Here is a 27,626-nt window from a genome sequence, read left to right as displayed (position 1 = left end):
GATTCCAACGTGACGTCATTCCGATAGTAAACAATCTAGATTCTTATTGTGCGCTCTGTGTTATTTTGAAATTTTACAAGTCATTGTAACTCATTATTTTCACAAATCTTGTTACTTGGTCTTTCGCAATTGTATTGTTTACTAACGGAGTGACGTCACAAACCGAAACAACATGGCGGCTAGCGTTTCCGCGCGAAAATTGAAAATCATAAATAAAAAATAGTTTTCAAGGCAGTTTTCGGTCTTATAAAATTGAAATAAAAATTCTACTGGTTTATTACGATCTCAGGATTGTTTTAAAACAGTTTTTTAAAAAAGGTGTAATACCCTATTCTATAATACTTTCCTTCGAAGGTCATTCTCAAGATCGAATGGTCGTGCATTTAAAATCAGAGGATGTCGTGTCCACACTTTGGTAGGTTGAGAGTTTTCTTACTAATCCATTATCGACATTCGACAATGCGAACGTTTTATTTCCTGTTATCTCTCACTGATACAGAATTTTTGATAAAATTTGAAAGCACATTTGTGGGATCTTTCAAATTCCATGAAAAGCTTTTCATCCGTCGTTTGTATTTCTCTCGTTTAATATAACAATGTTACTAGCTTCAATGAAAAAATTCCAAGAGATACGTCTGTTTTGCTGTTTTTCCAGACTCTCAAGCTGCCAAGCCCCCTATATGGTTACTGTCACATTGTGACTGATTTTATCGTAAATTCTGTGTGACTTTCACCAAAGTTTGTAGTTTTTAGATCGAAGTGACAAAAATTATCCAAGTTGTGTTTGCTGTAATAAGCCAGACGTTTTCAAAGTAGAGTAAAATTGTTTATTTTGACTATTTTATTTATTTATTTATTTATTTTCATTTGAATAGCGGGTTTTGCTATGTTCAGTTTGTTTTATTTCATATTCTCCTCAGCCAAGTTGCTCCTCCGCAGTCGAAGGTTTTTTGTTGTTGTTTTGAAACGAGGTTTTTCGTCTACATATTCTTGCAAATACGAGTCAAAGGACGACGAGTTTCCAGAGTCAATAGTAAAAGAGTTCGAATTTTGAACGAACGTCGCGGTTCAGTCTCGCCGGAGAATTTCTTTCTCTCATGTTCAAAACCAGTCGATGTGCAGCCCCACAAACGTGTAAGATCAAAGATTGGATTCGACAACCAAAACAAGCCGTTTCGCAATTTTTTAAATTGTTTTTTTTTCGCCACACCTCAGTTTTCTTGCCTGTTTCGCCGGAAGAAAATAACCTTTTCAATCTTCTGCATGATCGGAACCAATTTTTTGACAGAGTCAAAGCATATTTGACCGAAAGACCCGAAATCATGGACCTCGATAGGTTTTTTCTTGATAGTCAGAAAAGGAAGTGAACGCGAGGAGTCATCAGCAAAAACAAGATCACTGAAACCCCGAAGAAATATGCTATGCAATCAGAAATTATTTGCCGACGAGGAAAATAAAAATTTTTTAAAAAAATGCGGAACGCATGCCGTGGTTTCCAGCCTCGTATTGCAATACCCATTATTTTATAACTGAACTGCTAGAACGAAGCATCTCTTTATTCAATTCACAAGTAAAAAGGCAGAAAATTAACGAAGAACAGCTTTGTCGAACATGATTATTTGTTGAGTATTAAATTGATTATTAATCGACTTTTTTACAGGATCAAAATGAAAAAATGAACGAAAATGAGATTGACAAATGAATGGAGCAAAGCTCAAATCTCATTTTTCAGTCTTCATTTATATCCGACTTAACACTGCTCGATGAAAAATGTATCATTTATAATTAATATTTTGAAACTAATTTCCCCTCGTTCAAATTGATTATTAGCTTACGGTAGGGCCAAGTACATGCAATGAGTAAAAAATTTAAACAAAGATAAACGTTTCTATCTATGAATCTTCTATATTTTCTGTTCATGGGCTGTTGAACCATGTGACCTTTCGCAGCACCTTGGATCGCACGTTTATACATGCGATACATGCGAATGAAGTCTATCAAGAAAGGAAAAAAATCGACCGAATGTCTGAAAAAAAAACTATTCGAGGATTTACTTTTCTCACGACGAGAATTAAGATTTCACGGAACACTCATAAGCACCAAAGGCATCCAAGTTTTCTGAAATGACACGAACAGGTACCGTCGAGCAACGCGAAAAAAAAGAGAACAAAAGTTAAATCGACGCGTTCTAATTGAATTCGAATTGAACGGCAAAGAACTGATAATTGACAATGCAATTTCGTTATTTTCAATATTTTTTTGAAGAGATGCATTCGTTATTAAATTACACTTTTTTTCTTCGATGCGCAGTAAGTGAAGTGTCAATGTGTGTAATTTGCAGTCAAGTTGTGAGCCCGCAGAAGTTGATGGATCTTACGTATGTGTAAATATTCTCATGTGATCAAATGTTTGCTAAAAGATTCTCGGTTCTCTGTCACTCATACGCATTATCGATACTGGGAAAATGCGAATCATCGTCTTCAAAGAAGCGTATGAATAAAACACGCTTGTTATTGTTCTGATTGAAAAATTGTAAAACGAAGACGAGTGAAGATTATTGTAGGAAATATGATGTTTGAATTTCCCTCAAATTCGATTTGAAAATATCAAATCTTCGTAATGACAATCTGTTCGAATATTGAATTCTCGTGAGCTTTGTTGCAAGTTCGCATTTTGACTAGGTGATGTTTTTTTTTTTTTCATTATCATTCCTGCGTGTACACTATTTCGGGGTTTGAAGAGTTTGTCCTACGACCTTAACCCCACTTTTTCCCTCACTTTACTATTCTTGTTCTTGGGTGAACTCCCCCATCCCGAGCCTTGTCACAGTCCACTGTCATATGCACCACTGTTTTGGGTTTGTTCTTAATGAATTTGAATGATTCAGTGGCATTAGAAACTGAGCACGCCTCCAGCCCCTGAATCATCCAATTCATTCAGTTTTTAGTAAAACGTAAAAAAGATTAAAGAATGAATATTAATTTGACTGTATGTTTTTTGGGAAAAGCGGAATCGAGGTTTTCTCCGTTGAAATGTTCAAGTGTTGGGCTAAGATGTTGGAATTTTAAGATCCAGCTCAAGAACGAATCTCGGATGAGGTGAGTTCACCGAGTTGTATATGAAAGATTATAAAAAAATGATCGTGAAATCTGACAGAAATCGAATAAAATTCAGGCGAAAATTATCGTACGAGAAATAACGGGGGTCTTCCTTAATGTACTCCCATCCGCTTTGCTTGTTTTCGTCAAGTTTCTTGGATGTATAATAGCTTTTCGCACTTCTTACTAATCTAGCTGCTAATCATTCGATTCGCATGGGATCAAAAGGTGATTGAGCTCGTTCGAAAACCGATATTGTTTGCTACAATCAGTGACTTTGCTGTTTTTTTAATGAGTCAATGAACGTCCGATATCGACGATAAATCAATTTCTGCCGGCCACGTCCGTATATTTACGACTTTATATAGGGGATACCGGGACAAAATGTGGTACCTTCAAAAATTGCGAAAATGATTTTCGTTTTGTTTTCTTTCAATTAAGTATATTTTTCCAGAAAACGAAACAAAAGGAATACTTTCAGAATGAAAAAAAAAAAAAAATGTTAAGAAAAAATATTTTTGGGAAAAAAATAAAAATATAGAAAGAAGGAGGAATTTTGAAGAAATTCAAACTTTTTTTGATTGTTTTTTAAAAGAAGCAGTCAAGTCGCATTGGACTAAAATTGCAATAGAAAAAAATCTCACCATTTTTTCAAAGGTTGTGCCCCAACAAGAAAGATTTTTTTTCGAAAATTGCAAAAAGTTACAGCACACGTTTCTTGATGTTTGAGAGTAAGCAATATGCATGAAGTTTTTCAAACTTCTAAAAAGCAGGATATTTCCTTGGGTACCCCGTTGTGTCGCAGTCTCCTTCATACGTTATCAAGTGTCGACAGCCGTAAGTACACAGTCGGTGTATGGTTCCAGCGATCTCCAAAGTTAAGCAGCCCCGGGCAAGACCGATACTTGATACGGTGACCGTTTAGCTATGCACGGGACGTCGCGAATGAACCGTCGAGGGGGTGGCAGTTTTTGCGAGTATCTTATGGTGGTGGCGGGTTTTAAAAAGTTTCACTCGAATTTCATACAATTGCGATAAATCTCTTGGGGATAAGAATATAAATTAGAAGTTGATGAATTGGGAGAAAGTAGGAATCGAGCGATGCTGTATAGAACACTAGGGTGTGTCGAAAAAAATCGATATTTTTTTTTGGGCTCCACATGCATTTTTCTTCTTATTATGCCAAACGATGAAGCTAACCGAAATGACAGTCCGAAATAAAATTATTTCGGCCGGCCCACCGCATACTTCAATTTTCCATAAGAATAACACGTGAAAAAAAAACTTCGGTGAACATTGTTCCATATCATCTGTAAAAAAAATTGCACAGATATTCTACTGACGTATTTTTGTAGAGAATTGAATTCGGCTAGAACCAACCGTTCAACGGCTACAGAAGTTTGAAGTTTCTAACGTCACCTAGCCAGATTTTGCATGTATCATTTTCTATTTTCGAGGTCTCTCCTTTTAATGGTGCTGTTTAAATTGGGCTGAAGCCTATGTTTTTTTATATTTTTTAAAACCTAAGCAGCAAAGCAGCAATTTTAGACTGAAACGGTTCGGTATTACGCCAACATGTAATTATAATAAGTTAATCAATTCAATTGTAAGCAAGGGAAATAAATTGAACTGTTTTCTCTCTCTCTCTCTCTTTTCCTATGTATATTTGTATCTGTGCATTCGGTTTGGTTAATTGAATTTCATAATTTATTCAAACAAATAGTGTAAAGACAAACAATTTATGTCGTTCGTTGAAATAAATGAGAACAGTATGTACCCGATGTTTTTGCCTAGATAACGATCCTAGAAGCTATTTTAGAAAAACTATACTTAAAAATAGTTTTCAATCCAATTTAAACAGCACCATTAAAAGGAGCGACCTCGAAAACAGGAAATGATACATGCGAAATCTGACTAGGTGACGTTAGAAACTTCAAACTGCTGTAACCGTTGAACGGTTGGTTCTAGGCCAATGACTCTAAAGACTTTTTTTGTGGGGAATTCAATTCTCTACAAAAATACGTCAGCAGAATATCTGTGTAATTTTTTTTACAGATGATATGGAACAATGTTCACCAAAGTTTTTTTTCACGTGTTATTATTATGGAAAATTGAAGTATGCGGTGGGCCGGCTGAAATAATTTTATTTTGAGCTGTCCTTTCGGCTAACTCTATCGTTTGGCATAATAAGAAAAAAATGCTTGTGGAGCCCGAAAAAAAATATATCGATTTTTTTCGACACACTCTAATGGACACCCTCCTGTATGGGTACACGCAGAAATATATAAAAAAAAGAAAAATTCATCAGAATACTGGCAACACGATTGTTAACGAAACGAATATTAGCAGCGTTTACTCGAAAGGTGAAATAGATGCGATTTAGGCTCAACCACATTGAAAATATTTGATTCAACCTGCCTAGTTTTCATTTGTACCGAGTCCACTGAAGGAAGGTTTACGCCACGGCATAACAGCACGGTCAGTGCACACCACGGTGTTCTTAATGCGAACTGCACGAATTTCTATCTTGTCCATATGAAACAAGAAATCCACGATAAATCGATCCATAGGCTGGACCGATAGTTTGGTCAAGTGTTTTTCTACATCACTGAATTTTACAGATTGATCGATATTCCGCTATGTAATAAATGAATTGGTGGAAGTTAATGAATATCCTACCGTAGTGGAAAACTCGCACAGTCACGATGAATGAGAATAAATTTTATCGCGTTTTCACTCATTTTCCAAATCATAGTCACCTCGCCAAGTACATCGTCTCGATAGCCTCATTTTTTCAAAAATATTATTCAAAACGTATCCCAAGTTGGATTGTTTTACCACTTTTACCTACAAAAAGAAACTCTTCGTTTTATAACGTCAAAAAATATGTAAAAAAAGATTTTCCAGAGTCAAAAAATTTCGCTGGTGTATTTTCCTTCCTCAACCTTAGCCTCAACACATCGAACCCACGGTGTCCAGTAAAACGTAAAAGAAAAGTAAAATTTTTCCTTTGCTCTATTTTATGGAATAGCTCAATAAAAAGAGAGGACGGTCGTGAGCAGGATTTGCCATGTTCTCAATCGTCCATTCGGAATGATGTTGCTTATTTTCACAAAATGAAGAGCTCTCAATATTTGTAGGCAACGAAATATTATGAAGAAAAAGTTATCGGGAATGCTGAAGTAAGTTGGGAGGAAGATTGTCGTGAAATATCGTGATATCATGGCTTCAATAAATGAATTCTTTATCGAAATAACAAAAGCAATCGAGTGGAAATTTAAGAATTTCTTTTGAAGTATTGAGCTAGAAATGAGGCAATTTCAAAAAAATTTCGAGACAAAATGATAAGAAAAGTTCATGTTTCGCTTGGCGAGAATGTTCAATCTTTTATGTACTTGTGTGTAAACGGTACGTCACAAAAATTTGACTAACGACGACCATCGGAATCATACAGAATCAAATGCTTCTGTCCCTAGCGGGCATTAACATTTGAAACCAGTTCAAATGCTTTTCTCTCAAGTAATTTATGATCTCATAATTATTCAGATTATCGGCGTCAGAAGGAGCTGGTTTATATATGTTTTTATAACTGTTATTGTTGTTGACGATCAGTAATTGAAAAGTTTAATTTGTTAATTCAACATCCATCTACTTGGAATTGGTTGAAAAAAATGAGCTCCGTGATGGAGAGTATTTTCGAAGCATTCTCACTGGAACAGAGGAGGCCTCATGGATGAATCCGTGTAGCCAGAAAACAGGTAGAATCACTTTCGCTGACCGCCGTCGCGGTCTCTAACACGCCCGACCTGCTTCGATTCGACTGCTGGTTGCGTAACTATTAAACCTGGCAAGGCTGTCGCGACTTTTCTTCATGCGGAGCAGTAGCCACAGTACTTATATTTCAGTTGTAATACCTAGATCGACAAAGCCACTTTCTTTCTCTCTCTCTCCCTTCACTTCGATTAATTAATTGCTTAAAGCTTCTTAAACAACTTTACAAAAAAATAAATCTTCGAGGCGTATTTTTTCGATTCCGAAACATTGAAAATCATTCACGATTATATTTGAATCGGATGCAGTTTAGATTTTTTTACGAACGACCATGCGAGTTAATTCAAGAAATTCCTCTGTCTTTTTTCTTCCTTCTGTTGTGACATAAGTTCCGCTCTATAAATATGAAAAATATAGAAATTTTGTTCACTTCTCGTATACTATTCGACTTATGAAGATTACACGTTCGTGACGTAACGATCAGAAAGTTTAAAAACAAAATTCATTGCGCTATATATTGAGATATATTGAGACACTATTCAGATTTCGCAGTGATCAGATGGATTATTTTGATCAATTTTGTCGACTTGCCACCCCCTGAAAGAATGATATGACCGATTCAGTATTTACGATTTTAAGAATTTACGAAATTTCAATCGTCTCTGGCTTCACGTAATTTCGAAAACTTTAATTCATCATATTTCGTATCTTCGAATGTAAAGTTTTTTTTAGTCCATGTCATCTTCAACCGAGATCACTCATAAGTAATTGCTCATTCAGACTTAAGAGAGTGGCCACTGCAGTGGCGTTGCTGCTCTCTGTAGATCGGCACGATTCCTGTAACCAATTGAATTAGATGAATATAACTTTGGAATCATGTATGATGGATTTTCATGACGCTGAAGTTTGCAACGTTCGGGTCCAACGAAATGAACAAAACAAACACCAATTTTTTAAATTCTCCAATTTTTTATTCCATGAATCATTAGGCTACGTTGAATAACTCCGAATTACGTATTAGGGAAGAAAAAAAATTGGAGGATTAAAGATTTTTTTCTTTCCGTTGGAATATTGATCAAGTAATTCCAGGAAAGACATCGTGGGTAAAAGGATTAGTTTTCATGCCTCGAAAGATGAATTTTATTGAGTATTTTCAACTCACAATCAAATGGAATACAACACATTTGTTTTTATTTTACTGTTGTGTTTAATCATTTTCAACAGATTCAAAATTGTACCGTGCTGCTGCACGTAAGATTAAAGTGTCACACCACGACGGTTGAAACGCTTCGCTAATAAGTTGACAGAAAATTTGGTTACTGCAGATAAAAAGCAAATATTTTTCTGATAAAATTTGACTTTTAAATTGATATGACTTTCTTTATACAATATTTCTCTTTTCCTCTGTGTGTTTATTCATATACATTTTATTATACATGCAAATGCTAGGTTTGCTTTTTGTTGAATAGATAATTTTTCGGTTGCCATATTCTGTCACAACGTCCATCTGATAATCCAATTTTATACCAAATGAAAATATGGGACCAATTTTTTCTCTAGTTTACACAAATTTTTTTTTATGACTCACTCAGAATTTGAAGCATAGTTTCAAACTTAAAAAAATCCATATAACACAATACAATTTCTAAGCAGAAAATCTCTAGTAATAACATGTAGATTTTCAATAACGTGTGCTTATTGGATAAAAAATGAAAATGAAAAAGAAAATTAAACATTTTAGGAATCCTTGTAAATATTGCAACCGGTTCAATGAAATATGTGCAAATATGGACTCGTTCCAGAAAGAACTTTACTCATGAGTCTAGTTAATTCACATTGTCAAAGAATCAGACGGTTTTTTCACTGCTGTTTACCGAATGAAAAAATTTGAATTGTTGACCAAGCTAAAGTTCAGAGTTTTTCAAAGTTCAAAAGGTAGATAACATAATTGATAAATGACATGAGGATACATAATAAGTCAGACAATATGTTTATACACTTGACAAGATGTGAGCCTTTTTTATTTTCAAAAAATCAATTATCGCAACTGAAAATAACGGCCTATAAAAACTAGTATATCGAAGCTAACTAAAGAATATCTCACGAAATTATTAGACTTTTGACGTATTGCAGTTTTTAACATTTGAATTGATCTAGACAGTTTCGAAAATATCTAGCTCAAATTCATTCTAATCTATGCGACTATAAGAAACACTTTGGTTTTTTAACCTCGAAACTCATGACATTCCGATATAATTTTTCATATTAAATTATTTTAACAAACAATATATTTATTTTGATGTAATTTTTCAGGAAAAATCATCTTAATGCTAGTAATGATTCAGTGAAATGTTTTCCAGGCTAGCGAAACGATGGCTAACCTATAAATCAATGTTGCGTACGTCGGTCGACGTAAACGCATGGAAAAGTAAGTCACCAAGTGTTGAGACTGCTTACGAAGGCAATTTATGTGAAAATGCTGACTGATATATTTAATAAAAAAAAAAGATTATTTAAGCAAACGGAACACTTTATTCACTATTCATCGAAAGATACATACATTTTACGTATGTAAACACAATAGTATGAAATGACAGAGAATTGTAGGAAGATAGGAGCGTGAATAACATTACTTTCGTTAGTTTAACTGCTCGTGCGATTGTTCGTTGCAGCTCAATACATAGTGACTTTCTAGTAAAGATTGGAGTTGATTGGTATATAGACGAAATGCTGAATCGAGTAACATTCTTTCTAAAGAAAAGTAACCAAAAAATTTACTTACCAGCACACACCTGGTATTTAAATTTTAGGCCCGCTACCCACGGTCAATAATATATTGCACAGTAACATTGTACAATAAGTTTGTATGGTGTGTAGTGCGCCATAAATTTAAGATAGCTCAAACTTCTGTTCAATGATTGCGCAATGTTTCAATACTACATTTACACGTTCAATAATATTGTGCAATCACCTATATTGCGCAATATTATTGACCGTGTGTAGCAGGCCTTAAAGAGTCCAATGATGATAATTAAATAAATAGATCCATGTCGGAAGGGCTGGCAGAAGCCGAGAACGACGAATGACAAGTGAGCCTGCGATTGAGAATCCCTGCGAATGACGGTTGCCGGCTGTAGCAGATGTGGAAATCCCGAAACCGTTGATTCATGAGGAAACTTTGAATCTCAAAGTTACGACGCTCTTCAATCGAGTGCGTGATTGGACTTTCGGCTAAATGTCTTTCATGTGCATATAATACTACTCTCTTCTCTCTTTCCTTATATACCTTACACCAGAAAACAAAGAGTTGTTTTGTAAAGGAAAAATAAGATTTACTCAAAGAATTATGCACCGATATACACATCAACATTTAATGCTGATTTGAAAACCAATCACTGCGTTGAATTCTACTTTTGTAAAAACGTCGTTATCTCTGCCATTTTTGTACATCAGCTAATATTTTCTTTATGTAAATCTCTTCGACCGATTTGCATGAAACGTGATTTTATTTATCTTCAACCTTCATTTTTATTTTCGAGGTTTTTTTTCAATATTTCTTTAGCATTTCGTTCTCCATATTTTTTATGGAGAAATTGTGATGATTTTTAAATTCACCACAATTTTATGATTGATCACTTTTCAACCAGGCACAGAACAAAACTTGTAAAACCTTTTTCAAGAATCTGATTTTTGCCGCTGCGTGTACGGTCCGATGTCATCAAATTGATAGGTTAAGGAAGTTGAGGCATTAGAATGAAAATGATGTCATCGCTTTTAAACCGATTGCATCTTATAAAGTGAAGTGTAAAAAAAAATCAGTTCAATTTTCAGACAGTTTAGGAGTTGAGAAAAATCAATAACAATTTGGGCCAAATAATATGTAATCTTATGGAAGTCAAGACACATTCAGTGATATCTCCGTTAAAAATGATGCTAAAAATATGAAATTTTTTGGGCAACATGAGCACGGCTTGCTGAATAATGTCAATTTTTTTCAGATTTATTAGGAGATTTGCTGCGATTATATTAATAATAATCTGTTTCCCGTGCAGTTTTTTGAGGCTAGGATCGTCACCGTTCGTGTTTTCGACTGAGCTTTCACCAGTTTTTCGTCTTTTTTTCCTCAACTTTTCTTTAAAGTGTATGCAACATTGCCAAACTGTAAACTGGCCTAACTTTTGAAAGGTACAGGTCATAACTTTTGGATAAAAAAAATGACTGTACAGCCTCAACTTCTTTAACCGTTGGTGTACTATCTCGCCGGGCAGCTTTGAGCGAGGCTAATATAGTTGGATCGGTGACCGCTGAAACTCAATAAAAAAATATATCCATCCGTATCGTGAGCCGGGGTTTCCCGCAGTTATCCTTGATGGTACGGGAAAGGAAAAAGTGACTGTAGACAACATTCTAAGAGATTCTCGCAGAAACTAAAAAACGGGGAAAAAGCAAAGTGAGAGGGCAAGCGGGATAAAAATAATAGGCAGAACTCGTAAAACCTGAAAACTATATATGCAGTAGAATGAATTTGAATATAATAACAATATGCATTGAGTGTCGGAGCTGATTATATCGACTTTTTCCTTGATTGAATTCTTTTCCCAAGCGAAGTTGTTTACAATTAGCGTGTAAAGTGCATATTTGAATTATTTTTAATCAATTCAATAATAGCGAAGCGTTGACTAAATCTGTTACTTTTTTACCGTTCAGAATTTTTATATAGAATTGTCAACAAATACTTTTAGTCTTTTTTGGTTCTGTTTGTGGTTGTTTTACAGTGGCACATAAACACAACGCTTTCAAAAAGGAAATACCGATTTGAGCGATAGAGGAGTTCTTGAGGAAATAAAGAAACACGTGTTCAAAGTCACGATAGACCTTCATTACACAGTCGAATATTCTCCGTTTTATTGCAGGTCATTTGTTTGAACCGAGTGCACTTGAGAAACTTTGAGCCGAAAAATTAAGGAGGGTGGCTAGCGACAATACAATGTTGCCATGCTAAACAATGTTAAATACATTAAAAATTTCAAAATGACAAGAATTTAATAAAATTTGGTGAACATATTCTTTAGTGTCAAATTTGACAATACACATTTTTTAAGATTTTTCTTCTGTACAGTTATCGAGTAATTGATTACTAAAGTTTACGTGTATAAGCATAGCGATTTCATATATATATAAGTATACATTCCGGGCATAAGAAATCTGCTTTAATGCGCAATTACTCGATAACTAAGTAGAAGAAAATTTTGAAAAAATTTGTGTTTTCGCACTTGATGTCGAAGACAATTATCACCAAATTTGATCAATTTCTTATCATTTCGACGAATGTAGCCACCCTCCTTAAGGTTGTTTAGAAACAAATCACGTCTTATGAGAATGATTTGAAATTAACGCAGTGGGTAGTCGAATATTCAAGCAATATCCCTGCAAAATTTGAAGTTGATTGGGAGGTTATTTATGGAGAAAAAAAATCGCAAAGTTGCGTACTTTTGAGCGCTTTAGTACAGCTTCTAATGGACAGAGCCATGCGCAATCTCACTAAACTCATGATATATTTGAACATGTCATTGAATTTTTATTGAAAAAATGACGGCGTAATCTCTGAAATATTCCGCGTCGATCAGTACCAAAATTTTTGGGCTTTGGAGAATTTCTTCGGAGATGTAGTGAGATAAAGATTGAAAAACGTGTCAAAATTAACTCCAAACGAATGAGTGTCTGACAGGCGTGGCAACGTTGCAGTGTCGCGGCAGAAGGAAGGGGAGTACATTAGATTGAAACAGCGCTATTGAATACGCGCGCAAAATTTGAAAAATAACGTTAATCCAAAAAAAATTTAACATTTCCCAAAATTTTTTTTTGTTTTTACATAAAATACATTATTTACATAATTACAAAAATAAATGTTATTTTTACGAAAAAATCAAGTAAAAACCTGAAAAAATGAGAAACATTTTTTTTATGTATAAAAAAAAGAAAAAAGTTGTTTTGATGATGTAAAAACAATTTTTAAAAATTTTTATTTATATTTCAATGAAGACATATGGCCCAAATGTCATTTTCGACTTTTTTGGAGGAGCTATTGTTGCAGATGTCAAATCATCACACGTTGATGAGACCCGTTTCCGAATATTTTGTTTTTGCTTCAACCGCTGATTATACACCGGTTCCGTCACACACTTATTTTTCCACATTAATCTTTTTTTTTCACCACGATAGTGGTGCCTTCACTTTGCTTACGATTCATGATCCCGTAATTCAAAAATTTGTTTGTGTCCAAAAATATACAGAGCAAGTGACACCGTTTAAAATTTTTTTGAGGTTGTATTGCCATCAGCCATCAGCCGGTAAGGAGCCAAACTCAAGCCTGTGTTATCGAGCACGGGCGACAAAAGGGCCCCAACGTTGTCGCGATTGTTCATGATTTTATAATTTTCAATTAAATGAAGGTTAAACCATTGAAAAATGAGACAAGACGAGATATCGTGTTAACTGCGATGAAAGACATGGATAATGCAAATTTTGGGCATTTGCATCGAGGGAATAAAATAAAAAATACTGGTGACAAGCTTATAGGGCTCCAAAAAAAAATAGCTACGGCGCCCAATGTATAAGCATAGGAAAGTTACCCCCACTCTTCTTCTAAACAACCTTAAGATTTCGAAGCATAGCGTTGACTTACGCTTTTCATGAGTGCGAGAGTCACTGTGGCTGCTCACCATATTCTATATAGATTTGACCTATATGTTTCCGCTGATAGTCTTCCTTTTTGATTCAGAAGCCTGTTGCGAGCTTTTGTTTTGGTATAAGTGGAAAGTTTTCAGATACGTAGGCTCTGGCTGAGTATCTTATAGTAAGTAAGTTGTATTAATAAATGTGTTTCCATGTGATAATTACAGGGCATGGATTCAAGAAAGTTGGGGTCGATCAGAGGCATCCCAATGAGATGCGGAGGGCTGCATATCGGATTGGATTGAGAGTCTGGACCGCTGGCTGAGAAGCTGAGTACCAACATGGGACGGCTAATTTCATTCTGGAGCAAATGATGTATTTATACATTGAGATAAGTATACAATACATTGAGCGAGGTGTAACCCTGATAAATATTATCCACATATTGCAGTGGATGAGATTCTTTTCATCAATTTTCTGAAGTTTGACAGGTTTGGGAGGTGAAAGTTCCAGTCCCCGAGTTTTGGTTGGTGATTTATATTTATCCATTTGTATATTAATTTATTTGATTTTCCCAACAGAATATACAACGACGCGATCGGCATTGCCTCGGTGAATCCACTTGATTAGGCAGATAGTGATGAATCGTCGCACTGCCGGATATTGTGAAGAGAAATTGCAGGGGACGGAAGGTACATCGCGGATGAGTCGTTCAATTTGGTTACATTTGGAGGGATCACGGTTTTAATGAAATGATCGGCATAGGTTCAAATAATGAAAAGAGCCTAATTAAAATTATATTTTCCGGTAAGTTAATATTGTATTTTATGACATCCCACCGTTTTGTCGAGCAAAAACCCGACAGTTTTGAAACCGCTGGAGAATTCGATGGATAATCGAAATACTGAACGATGAAGATCGTTGTAAAGAATAGAACGATTGCTCTTATCACGAATAATGAAAATAGTTTATACATTTCAACCGCTTATTGAAGCGAGAACCCAGCGGTTTTTCATCCACTGGAGAATTCGATTCTAAATCGAAATCTTCAACTATGAAAATCGTTGGTGACGAGTAAAGAGAATCGTTTCCGATTATGAAACGTAGAAATAATAATTTATTTATTTGAACCCCTCATTGAAGCGAGAAACCAGCGGTTTTTCATCCACTGGAGAATTCGATTATAAATTGAAATCTTCAACGATGAAAATCGTTGGTGACGAGAAAACAAATCGTTTTCGATTTAAAAAAATTTTTCTACATTTTATAATCGGAAACGATTCTTTTTTTACTCGTCACCAATGATTTTCATCGTTGAAGATTTCGATTTAGAATTGAAATTTTCAACGATAAAAATCGCTGGTGACGAGAAAAACGATCGTTTTTCTCATAAATAGTCGAAATTGTTTATGTATTTCGTCACCTCCTTGACGGGAGAACCTAGCGTTTTTCTCAACGCTCGAGAGTTCGACTCACATCGAACTAACGATGAAAATCGTTGTACATGAAGGAAAGGACCGTTACCTTTTCAATAATCATTTGCGGAGGCATGTTTTCGATGTGGGTTTTGTATGACGGATGCAAGCGCTAAGCCCTATATTTGTCCTATTTGAGATTGAAGCGACATAACTACATCACACACTGTGGTTTGAAGTATTGCACTGCACCGTATGCTACCGAACACCTAGAATTCTATAAATTGAAGAGGGTTGTCGATTTAGAAAAGCTTTTTTCCATCTTTTCATAATCATTCCACTACATAGTTTTGAAATTCTTTACTTGAAAAATAAATTCATCAAATTTCAAACTGCGGTACTTTTTCATTGCTACATATCCCTCCCATAAGCTTCATTAGTAGTAATCCTGTACAAAATTTTTTGTGTCAACCACAATGATAATCTCGGATTAAATTTTGAGCAATCCCGCGGCGGGATCAGAATGATAAGAGAATAGAACTGTCGGCGCATAGACAAAAAACTGAAAAATTTCTGAGTATCCATTTTATTTTTGATTCAGAAGCCTGTTGCGAGCTTTTGTTTTGGTATAAGTGGAAAGTTTTCAGATACGTAGGCTCTGGCTGAATATCTTATAGTAAGCTGTATTAATAAATGTGTTTCCATGTGATAATTACAGGGCATGGATTCAAGAAAGTTGGGGTCGATCAGAGGCATCCCAATGTGATGCGGAGGGCTGTGTATTGGATTGGATCGAGAGTTTGGAACGCTGACTGAGAAGCTGAGTACAAACATGGGAAGGCTCATTTCATTCTGGAGCAAATGGTGTATTTATACATTGGAATAAATGAAGTGGGGTGTAACCCTGATGAATATCATCCACATATTGCAGTGGATGATTTTCTTCTATATTCTTTTAATCAATTTTCTGAGGTATGACAGGTATGGTAGGTAAAAGTGACAGCCCCCGAATTTTGGTGAGTGATTTATACTTTTACATTTGTGTATTAATTTTTCTTGTCTTTCTCAATAGAAAACACCATGACGCGATCGACATTGCCTCGGTGAATCCACTAGATTGGACAGAAAGCGATGACTCGTCGCATTGCAGAATATTGTGAAGAGAAATTGAAGGGGGCGGAGTGTACGTCGTGGATGCGTCGTATTCGATTTGGCTGCATTCAGAGCGCACACGATTTTAGTGAGATGATCAGCATAGGTTCAAATAATAAAAGAACCTAATTATAATTGTTTATTCCGGTGAGTTAATTTTCTATTACATCCCATCGTTTTTTCGAACAAAAACCCAGCGGTTTTTTAATCACTGAAGAATTCGATTCTAAATACGAAATCTTCAGCAATGGAAATCGTTGGTGATAAATAAAAAACGAATCGTTTTCAATTATGAAACGTGGATATAGTTATTTTATTTGAACCGCTCATTGAAGCGAGAACCCAGCGGTTTTCCAATTACTGGAGAATTCGATTCTAAATCGAAATCTTTAGCCATCGAAATCGTTGGCGATAAATAGAAAACGAATCGTTATTTTTTTTATGAAATGTAAAATTATTTTAATTGAACGAGAACCCAGCGGTTTTCCAACCACTGGAGAATTCGATTCTAAATTGAAATCTTCAGCCATCGAAATCGGTGGCGATAAATAGAAAACGAATCATTTTTTTCTTTATAAAATGTAAAAATATTTCATTTTATCCGCATATTGAAGCGACAACCCAGCGGTTTTTCAACCACTGGAGAATTCGATTGCAAATTGAAATCTTCAACCATCGAAATTGTTGGTGATGAGTAAAAGAAAAATCTTTTTCGATTATAAAACGTAAAAATAATTATTTTATTTGAACCACTCAATGCAGCGAGAACCCAGCGGTTTTTCAACCACTGTAGACTTCGATTGCAAATCGAAATCTTGAACGATGGAAAACGTTGAAAACGAACAGAGGAACAATCGTTCTTCCAATAAACAATAAAAATTGTTTATTCATTTCAACCGCTTTTATTGAAGCGAGATAATCTAGCGATTTTTTGACCTCGGATGAGTTTGATTTCAAATCAAAATTTTCCACAGTGAAAATTGTTGTGAATAAAAAGAAAAACGATCGTTTTTCTTATAAATAATGGAAATTTTTTATATATTTCGTCCCCTCCTTGACGGGAAAATCTAGCGGTTTTCTCAACGCTCGAGAGTTCGACTCGCATCGAACTAACTAAATATGACAATCGTTGAACATGAAGGAAAAGACGGTTAGCTTTTCAATGATCATTTGCGGAGGCATGTTTTCACGCCCAGCTTAGAATACAACTTTTTTTCGAGTTGAAGTTCATAAATACTCCCATCCTACAACGCGCGGCAAACGTCACCCATCATGTGTCCCGTGCGTGCGTGTCGCGTTGAATGAACCATGATGGAAGACGCGCGCCGCGCCACCTAGCGGTAGTATGCGGTAGCTCTTTGCGAGCTCTGCTAATTTTGTTACCGTTTCACAATTCACAACAATGATATCGCGAATTTCAGTAGTACGCAACTGATGTACTTACCTTTCATTGTAGCTTCACTCTCCCAACTTTTTTTTATAAAATTCTTAATATTTTCCCCACTTCCCCATGATTACGAAAGTATCAGAGAATTTGTAAAACGGTGGGGGAAAACGGTGCACTTTTCGGTGGAATAAAATTTCGTCCGCAAATAATGCAAATCGCCCAAATATCGCACTGCAAAATACCAAATCGCCCAAATCGCGCCGATTAAACAGCTTTAGCCCGATCGCGGGCCCTTAAAAGTAAATTATCGTAGTCGATTAATGCAAATAAACAGGAATATTCTTTTGGGACGTTTTTTTGTTTCGTTACTCGCGAGTATAAGTATGTGAACTTACCAATAATTTACTCCAGTTACCACGAACTGCCATTCGAAAAAGTGAAATAACCGCCATTCTTCGTGAATTTCGTCGAGTCTAAGGACGAAGATGAACCTTAGTTGAATTATTGGATTGGGTACCTCCGCGATTCATAGGTAAATCGAAAAAGTACGAATAAACACACATCCTATGAATTAATTTGATATTATAATCTGGAAATAAAAATGAAGAACGAGCTCAAAAGTTCTTGCCGTTTATTACAAACACGATGAGTTTTGAAAAACAATGCTACATATTTATTATTGATCGGGTTTAAGTTTTTCACGAGTTTTTTATTCCGACATAAATGAACACATGCAGGCTCGTTTCTCGAAGTTTAAAATTTTGGTGCATTCACATACGTTCCGGGTGGAATTTTAGTTTGGTTAAAAATACACAATACAAGAGTTTTCGAAAATTGTTCCGCGTTTAAAATTCGCAGTCACATTCGTCCGTTTTCCGGGTTGTTTCGATACGTCACATCAGCATCATATCAACGCCCCCTTGCAGAGGAGATTGCATTGTCAGCATTGAATTTGTTCCGCCAGAGGGAACTACAATACAATTTACGAATCAGCAGTGGCATTGGCCGGTAAACGGAAAATATTTGACAGGTTGTTCATAGTCCATTATTAACATGGTAGCTTATTGACGTCAAAAAAGGTGACCTTTAAAATATAATAAAATTCCGATGAATGACCTATGCAAAAAAAGAGAGTCGCGGTAAGAAATATCCTCAAGTAAAATTCCAATGAATTATTCATACGCGTTCAAAAATCGTCGAAATAGTTGCATAAATTAAAAGCCTAATAACGTAGCAACATTTAGTGACAGTAGAAGGAAAAAAATATATGCGAAAAGACTCTCAATGGATCTGTCGGTAAGCAGAATATTTTGAAGGGCCCCCACTCGTGCCTGTTTTTACGACAGCCCTGAGTTCTCGAGAGAGAGAGAAACAGATAGAAAGAGTGGTCTGGATGTATCCAAGTCGCCGGCGCGGGCAGTGTTCATTCCGCCGGTACTCGGCTTAGAGTATGTTGAAGTCCGTAAACGGCCAGGTGACAGTTTAGTTTCGTACACGAGGGCGCGAGCGCGTGCCTCACGCGTTAAGAAATATACATCGAGACTCCGGTTTCGATAAAGTCAAAAAATACTGTTTTCGTTGACGAACCTCTCAAATTTTGATACGTGCGAAACAAAGAACATACATGTATATAGACATTCACATATATAATATATACATGTGTGTGTATAGTAAAAAGCAGCGGGCCGATGTATAACGTGTGCGTGTGTATATAAATAAACGTGCGACGAGGACGCTTGGTGAACAGAAAATAAAAACGGCTTTTTTCAAGCTTCCGCGCGTATGTGCTCGCGAGGTTATTACGAGAGGAACAGTTAAGAGATTGGAGAAGCACAGGTGGGTGTAGTCTCGTGCGTCTGCTTGGTCAGAAACGAGCGTGTCTCTTTCCGTTTTTCCCCTTTTATTCCCATTTTTTTTTTTATTTTTGCAAGTTTTAATGCAAAATGAATAAGTCTTTGGTGTTGACGGGAATCTTTTCTCTCATGGGGGGGAAATAAATCGTGGTTTTTTATACCTTCGTATGGATTCAATTTCCATACGTACTTGACGTTGAACTACGATAATTGAGAAGTTTAACTCATCTTAACGGTCAATATATCCATACATACTGATTTATGGGCGCGTGTGTGAATCAGTTTACAACGAATGCATACATATATACGTTTATTCAGACACGTATATAGTACGAGGATTTTTATCCATATATATATATTATCATGAAGATATCTACAACAATGTATGTGTGAGTAAACGTATATAATGCATAATAACTGTTGAGTTGGGTCCATGTGCGCGGGCGCAGTTTGTCCAATACTGAAACTCGACTCCAGGACGCTCCTATCCCATCTACGTTTACACAGGCATACACCGAAATACTTGATATAACATGTTTTTTTTGTCCTTGCTTGGCTTCATTACGTTGTAAAATATGTTGAGCCATTATACGGTAAACGTAACGAATATTGGTTATAATATTGTTACTTGAGCACACACGCGCATAATTGTTTATGTATGTAGATATACGTATATATAATATCGATAGTATTGTGTACCGCCGATAGATGGATTGTAATTGGAGATGGGAGATTGTGCGAAATCAAAGCTGTGAAAAATCAACTCACGTCAGAAAATTCTTATTTAAAGTGGGAGAAATATTTGTTCATGGCTTTCAATGAAAAACGAATTGTGCGTTCGGTATGTGCTTTTTTGTGGTGTAGCAGCGTGACAGCAGCGCGACGAGAATCTTGCACTATACCGCGGAGACGGTTGAGGTTAGAGTACCAGGCGACCACACCGCGCGCCATCGATTCATTCTTCTCTCTTTTTCTATTCCAATTGTTCTCTCACTCGATCATTCTCTGTAAGAGCTTGTACAGTCACGAGAGACATAATCACTTCTTATGACATATTCACTTCTTCATCGGCACAAATGTGTTTTTATACGTGTTATGTGTATTAAAAGATCCTCGAGAGTGTCAGCATTACGTTCTATGTATGAGAATATTGGATTATTCATATTCACGAAAACGAAGCTAAATATTGTTTCAGTTCGTACTGTACTAGCAACATGTGAATTTCAGCAGACTTAGTCACTTTAGTTCAGTTGTGATATGGCGTTTCGTTACTATTTTCGGATTTTACTATGTTTTTTCGACATTTTAAAAACTATCTTTTGAATCAGTCGCGTGAATCTCTCTTGAAAATACATCGATTTCGAGAATACCTGTGACGATAATGTACAGTGAAAAGTAGGCGCGGTTCTGTAAGAAATTTGAGGTTAAACGAGGTGATATGATTCATCGTACTGGTCACGCGCGCGATCAAAGATATCGAAGTTATTTAAGGGGGTTTTAATCGGACGAGACGTCTGTTTTGTTTTCACGGCCATTGGACCTTGCGATAACAAATTTCACGTGTTAACGTCTTTTACGAGTCTTTCGATCGATAATTATAGCCGAATACTTGGCTATCGAACAACTCGTCAGTCTGAAAGGTGTTTTCGTCGTGATTTTTTTTTCTTTCTCTGTTTCATTGTATTTCTCTTTCGTGCTTGTCGCCCGAGCTGTTTTTCGGAATATTCGTCATCCATCATAAGTCAGACATTATTTTGTGTTGACCTTCTAGTGCTCTCAACAGTGGGGACGGAACTGAAATGCAAACGTTCAATGTAGTCTGTCAACTCGAAAATACAAATTATGACTTTTAATTAGGTGTTGATGGAATATTTCTTTCCTTTCAACCACAAATACAAGTATATCTTTCAAATTGTATTTAATACGATACTGTCATTGCTTCACGATTCACAATAGAACTCGTTCTATTTCCGCCTGTTAAGTAGGTTTTCTACTCTTGCAGCATGATGACACCCTCCCAATTCGGACTAAAGTTTCGTCTCGCTCGATCTGTCTGGATTAGTCATCTATACTATATGTAGTACTTTCGCCACATAGTTTCTATATAGAAAAAAACAATATGACAGTGTATGTAATATGTCAAACGCAACCATAGTATAGAAATCATTTTATCAACTTGGGCTTTGCATTGCTGGAATGCAACAAAATTTCATTTTTTTTAAAATTTAGTAGAGATTTTTTGGGACGTGGATATCAAATTTACGATGAAGATTGGGTCGATTGAAGAAGAAAAAACATTTTTCTTGCATTCTTTCGTGTCTATTTTGACGTGTCGGTATAGACACATGATAATCTATCGAACATCGCATTTTTTTGTCTTTCTACTGTTCAGATTCTGTGTCTTCGAATGAAAAAATTGATCGTTTTGACAAGTAATGCACCGTGAATGACTCGTACATTTTCTTCGATAATGGGTCGCTCAATTTTGTTAGTCTCGAAAATTTCAGGGCCGTGTGTAAACATTCCAAAATTCATTCTATTTAAATTCGTTGATCCCAAACGTGATTATTACCTGAGAGTTTGCGCTTACACCCAAAACGTTGACAATGAACTGAGAATCCTTAACGAAATGAAGAAAGGGACAGAGGGAGAGGGAAGGCGAAGAGAAAAGTATGTGCGTCTGTGTGTGTAATCTCGACAGTTGACTGTTGAAGAGTGAGATTGAAGTAGTAGCAGGAAAAGCTAGTGAAGTTACAAGTGTCTTAATTAGGAACGTGCTCTCAAAACCTCGTAGTTATCTCACGTTCATATCTTGTAATATTTCGTCTTTTTTTTAAGGGTTTTGACGACTCTTTTCCTCTACATTATTCGGTAAGCAGAACGAATTAATGACTCGTTACTTTCCTGCTCGATCTTTTCCAGTCTATGAATTTGGATTTTTAAACAGATATTTATTTATTTCTTGATCTTGCTAAACAACAATATTTCGTCAATAGTATATTGAACTGGATTAGTATAGAGATAGTATATACGAACTGGATTGCAACATTAATTCGAAGAGCAGTTATAAGAATTGTTCTATCCACCATAGTAAAAAGACCTTTCATTCAAAAGACTTAAAAATTTGTTTCTCTATAAACATAGTAAAAAATGTTTTCAGTCACTTCAAATGTTTATATTGTAAAATATGCTCGGGCAAGCCTGAAAAAAACTCTCTATGGTAAAATGTCCCACGTATTCGGTGTATATTCGTGTATTTGTCATAGAATTAACTATGCTGACAGTCAAAATTTGTGATTTACAATACATTTCCTTTTATTAGTGAGTCTGATATGACGAATAACACTCGAAAACAGAACGAAATATAGTTCTCACGTGCATCACTTTTTGCTATCCACGTAAAGTTGTTTAGAATTCAAGGGACGAAAAATAGCAAAATTCAAAAAATTCTGTGCTGTTTGTAATCGGTGCCTAAATATTTTGAAAATTCTTGGAAAATAATATATTCCTCACTATACAAAACGAATCCGTTTTCTCCGTATAATCAACAATTAAATTGAAGTGAGAGAAAAAATACCAATTTCCGTAATGCAAAATTCAGTGCCGATCGTTCTCGTTTTTTGTTCATTCATTGTATAAAACCAGGATGGAATGAAAAAACAAAAATAAATCTGCATCGTACGATTTCGTGTTCCAACGAAATCTATCGAATTTGATGATGCTATGACGCTGAAGTTTCCAACGTTGGAGTCCAACGAAATGATCGAAAAAACTCTCCAACAATTCCAGTAATTCTCCTATTTTGTTCCCTGCCAAATTTGCGATTCGTAGTTTTTCAAGCTGCACACCAACGATTCGTGAAATAAAAAATTGGTGAATTACAAACGTTTTTTTCGTTCATTTCGTTGGACTCCAACGTTGGAAACTTCAGCGTCGTGATGATGCTGAAGTTTGCAACGTTGGAGTCCAACGATTTGAAATGAAAAAAATGTTCGATTCTCCAATTTTTTATTTCGCGAATATTTTTCGATGATCAAAACACGCGAACATGCCAAATTTCAATCAAAAATATTTTCCGGAACAACCCCTTCCAGGGGTTGAAGATGAAAATAATTTTCTAAAATTACAATATGGGGATTCTCCAATTTTTTATTTCGCGAATATTTTTCAATGATCACAACACACCAACATGCTAAATTTGAATCGAAAATACCCCCCTTCCAGGGGGTTGAAGTTGAAAATAATTGGCCAAAATCACGGTATGAGGATTCTCCAATTAATTATTTCGCGAATATTTTTCGATGATTGATATACGCCACCGTGCCATATTTCAATCAAAAATATTTTCCGGAACACCCCCATCTCGGGGGTTGAAATTTTCGACATACAGCTGACTCAAGAGGGAACTGAGACCTATGGGCATTCACCTCTTTTTTATTTCACGAATCACTTCGTGAGGTCAAAAAAGGAAGACGTGCTAAGTTTGGTCGAAAAATTCGTTCCGAAACACCCCCATCTCGGGGGTTGAAATTTTCGACAAATAGCTGGCTCAAGAGGAAACTGTCAGACCTATGGGCATTCACCTCTTTTTTATTCCACGAATCACTTCGTGAGGACATAAAAAGAAGATGTGCCGAGTTTGGTTGAAATATTTGTTCCGGAACACCGCCATTTCGGGGGTTGAAATTTTCGAAAATTTCGTATAATTTTTCCTATGAGCATTCACCTCTTTTTTATTTCACGAATCACTTCGTGAGGTCAAAGAAGGAAGACGTGCCAAGTTTGGTCGAAATATTCGTTCCCGAATACCCGCGTCATAAGGGTTGAATTGTCGACAACGCCGCCCCAAAGCCGAATTTTGATCATTCATATTTTTTTTTTATTTGCGATTTGCTTCTGGAGGCAGAAACAGAGGGACTTGCCACAATTGATCGGAAAATTCGCTTCACAACATTGTGTTCCTTGAGTGTTTTTTAACCCATTCACAACCGAGCGTCCCCATTTTTTACCCAACTTTCAATGCGATTATTTTTTGTGTTATAGCTGTTGAAACAATCTTGTTTTCAGATATATCGACTTAGAATTTTATGCTCTTAGAATATTGGTTAAAAAATCCGGTGAGACATAAAGAAAAAAAAATATGCCAAATTCAAACGTGAAAAACGTGAACATTTTTGAAAAAAAACCTTTTTTTGTATTGTTTTTTTTTGCAATGTTACCGCAAAGAATTCATACTGTAATCATGATCATTCGAAGGGTGATAGCACGAGAATGGTTGCTCCAAGCTGAATGTTCATGAAGACTTTTTGTAGGGGAATCGATTTTCTATAGATTATATTATTGTCGTTTTTCTGCGATTTTTTCCTGAAGAGTTATGATACAATAATCGGAGGTCTCAATCATTTCCTGGGTTATTCTTATGGAAAATCTTTAAACGCAAAGCGCCGTTCGAAAAAATTTTTTGGAGAGCTCTCCTTCCGGGATCCATTTTTTTCACCTTCAATCACCTTTTTCGGCTGGATGCAAAGTAAAAAAAAAAATATCGTTTTTTCTCGGAAACTATTGAGTTTAGCACAAATTATCTGCGAACAAAAATATCTAAGAATTGGTCAAAGAATACCCTCAAATTTTTCAAGAAAAAAATTTGTCAATTTTAATTTTCATGATATTTTGGAAAACCAAAAATCATCTCAGAAAACTTTTAAAAAAATTTGATGATATTTTTCGATCAATTCTAAGATATTTTCGTACCTACATAATTTGAGCTAAGCTCAATAGTTTCCGAGAAAAAAATTAGCTTACAATTTTGTAGAACATTTACGTTATTGCCGTCATAATATTGTTAAAAGGAGTGATTCAATTATTACATGAAAATTCCCTGTTAAACTTCAACTATCGCCATCAGCTCTGATTATGATTACAGTATGAATTCTTTGCGGTAACATTGCAAGAAAAAATATAAAAAAAGGTTTTTTTCAAAACTGTTCACGTTTTTCACGTTTCAATCTGGCATATTATTTTTTCTTTATGTCTAACCGAAATTTTGAACCAATATTCTAAAAGAGCATAAAATTCTATGTCGATATATCTGAAAACAAAATTTTTTCAACGCCGATAACATAAAAAATAATCGTGTTGAAACTTTGGTAAAAAAATCGGGACGCTTGAGCGTTAATGGGTTAATATATGCAAATTGGAAATTTTTCAAAAATGAGATAATGTTATGATACAACAGGTCGAAGACGCGTTTCCTTGGCATTCTGAATTGAATGGTATATATGTGTAATGACGTAAAAAACCCTTGAAACAATTTCTGGGGATCCACAAAACTGATATACGACATTTCCGAAAAACACAAAAATGTTCTCTCAAGGCCAGGTCAGAAGTACGTTCCATGCCATTTTAAATCGACTGGTGTATATGTGTAAAGGCCGAAAAAAAGTCCCCTTTGAAGAAATTCTGTCGAGTTTTGAGAAAAATTTGAGGATGAGTGAAGTTATAAATTTTTTTAAAACGAAGAAATGTCCTCTTACGATAGGTCAGAAATCCGTTCCATGTTATTCTGAATGGAATGGTGTTTACATGTGATTACCGAAAAATTTTTTTTTTGCACAAGAGTCAGTCGGACTTTGAAAAAATTCAATGATAAGCCGAATTTTAAATTTTGCAAAATCGAAAAAATGTCCTCCCACGATAGGTTGGGAACACGTTTAATGCCGGTCTGAATCAAATGATGTATATGTGTAATGACCGAAAAAAAAGTCTTTGATGAAGAAATTTCGGGGGACTTGAAAAATATTCGAAGTTATGCGAAATACGACGGCCCGTCTCGCCGTCTCACCGGCAGGCAAGCAAGCGGTGTGGACAGTGTCGCTTTCTCACTTGCTCGACGGTCGGTGTGGAGAGGGGGTATTATCGTTGAGCGTTGTGCTCGAGTCACTGGAGGCCTCGTAAAGAAGATATAGCTTTGCTATACGCACATACAGCGCTCAAGTCGCTCGAAATCGCAATCACGAGATGGCGCTCGAAATCGCCCAAAATCGCGCAAATTGACGCGCCAAAAATTTAAAAAGGATAAAGGAAAAAATAAGATTTAACTGAAATGAATTTTTGTTTTCAAGTAAATATATTCGTAGTTTCGTGGTTTCTTTTGTGTTTTGTGTACGAAATTGCGGAAATTGAAAGAACGAGATGCCACTATATATTGCACAAGTTAAAAATTACATAGCATTATTTAGCTGTGTCTTGTCTTCGTATTCGTATAACGTCAAAGTTTCGATGATGTCATCTTCGAAATTTTCGTCGTCGCTTTCTTGTGTTGCTGTTGCGGTATCGTTGACCTCCGCATATATTTTAGAAGTGAAGAGTTTGTACATATTTTCAGTTGGCTAAATGTATGGCAGCAACTTTTATCAATTCCAAATCGAAGCCTGACGCGCATAATTGCAACCAGCATATCTCTATGCATGCGGTTTCTCGGCTTCGTTTTTACGGTGTTCATGATGCTGAACACTCTTTACACCGCAGCATTCGAAAAAGGCAAAGACAACACGTGCAGAGCGAATCGGGCGATGTTTTCAAAAACGAGATCTCCCCCTGCGTTTTTGAACCGTATCACACCACTCTAAAATGCTGCCGATTCTGAGGGTAGAATACCTTCGAAATGCTCTGTCCAATTAACCCAGATGATTTTCTCCCATTCGCATTGTAATTTATCTTTATCAACGTTGAAGGCTGTAAAAAAATGAAAAGAATCATAACTATTATAAGCAATTCTTACTTGAGATTAAAAACATGCAAGACACAATAAATATAGTCACGTGCAAGAGAAATCGGCAATTTAGAAAAAGCTGGCTGTGTGGTCTTTAAACACTCATCTGGTCTGAAAGCCAATAAGTTTTCGTACAGTTCTAAATTGGTAGGTAATCGCCTTACCAATTGGTCGCACAAAACCGACAAAAAGCGCAAACACGTATGCTACACTTCAAGGAAGGTTTCGGGCGCCACGTGGCTTTGACCAAACTGAATATTAAAACTATTTCCATAATCCACGCTGTCAATCGGTAGGTACGAATCATCACGTTTGAGGACTCCAGCTTATGACTCGAACTCAACGGTTGAAATAAACTTTCCCGCTTGACCAGCTCTAACGAAGGAAGATTTTAAAATTCTTCTCGCCAACGTTAGCAAAAGTATTTTTAGGTCCTGGAAAAGTTTCGTAACCTGTAAATAGTAAAATCACATAAAAGTTCGGTCAAACAAGACTTTCTTTTCG

The 27,626-nt window shown here is 35.9% G+C and overlaps 1 protein-coding gene across 2 annotated transcripts in view; it reads left to right on the top strand.

The window, feature by feature from the left end:
• Positions 1 to 27,626, top strand: part of LOC122414787 (elongation of very long chain fatty acids protein AAEL008004) — a 78,024-nt gene that overhangs the window by 9,900 nt on the left and 40,498 nt on the right. The window contains exons 5-7 of one of the 2 annotated variants that reach the window (XM_043426394.1): positions 13,772 to 14,351; positions 15,678 to 15,945; positions 16,032 to 16,258. The gene's annotated coding sequence lies outside the window, so the exon portion shown is untranslated. Of the gene's footprint in view, positions 1 to 13,771; positions 14,352 to 15,677; positions 15,946 to 16,031; positions 16,259 to 18,929; positions 19,335 to 27,626 lie in introns of those variants that run through there. The other variant, XM_043426386.1, reaches the window with a different exon arrangement.

Source organism: Venturia canescens, chromosome 1 (assembly GCF_019457755.1).
Source record: "Venturia canescens isolate UGA chromosome 1, ASM1945775v1, whole genome shotgun sequence".
Lineage (NCBI taxonomy): Eukaryota > Metazoa > Arthropoda > Insecta > Hymenoptera > Ichneumonidae > Venturia > Venturia canescens.
The sequence above is the reverse complement of the archived record's forward strand: the minus strand, read 5'-3'. Positions and strand labels throughout refer to the sequence as shown.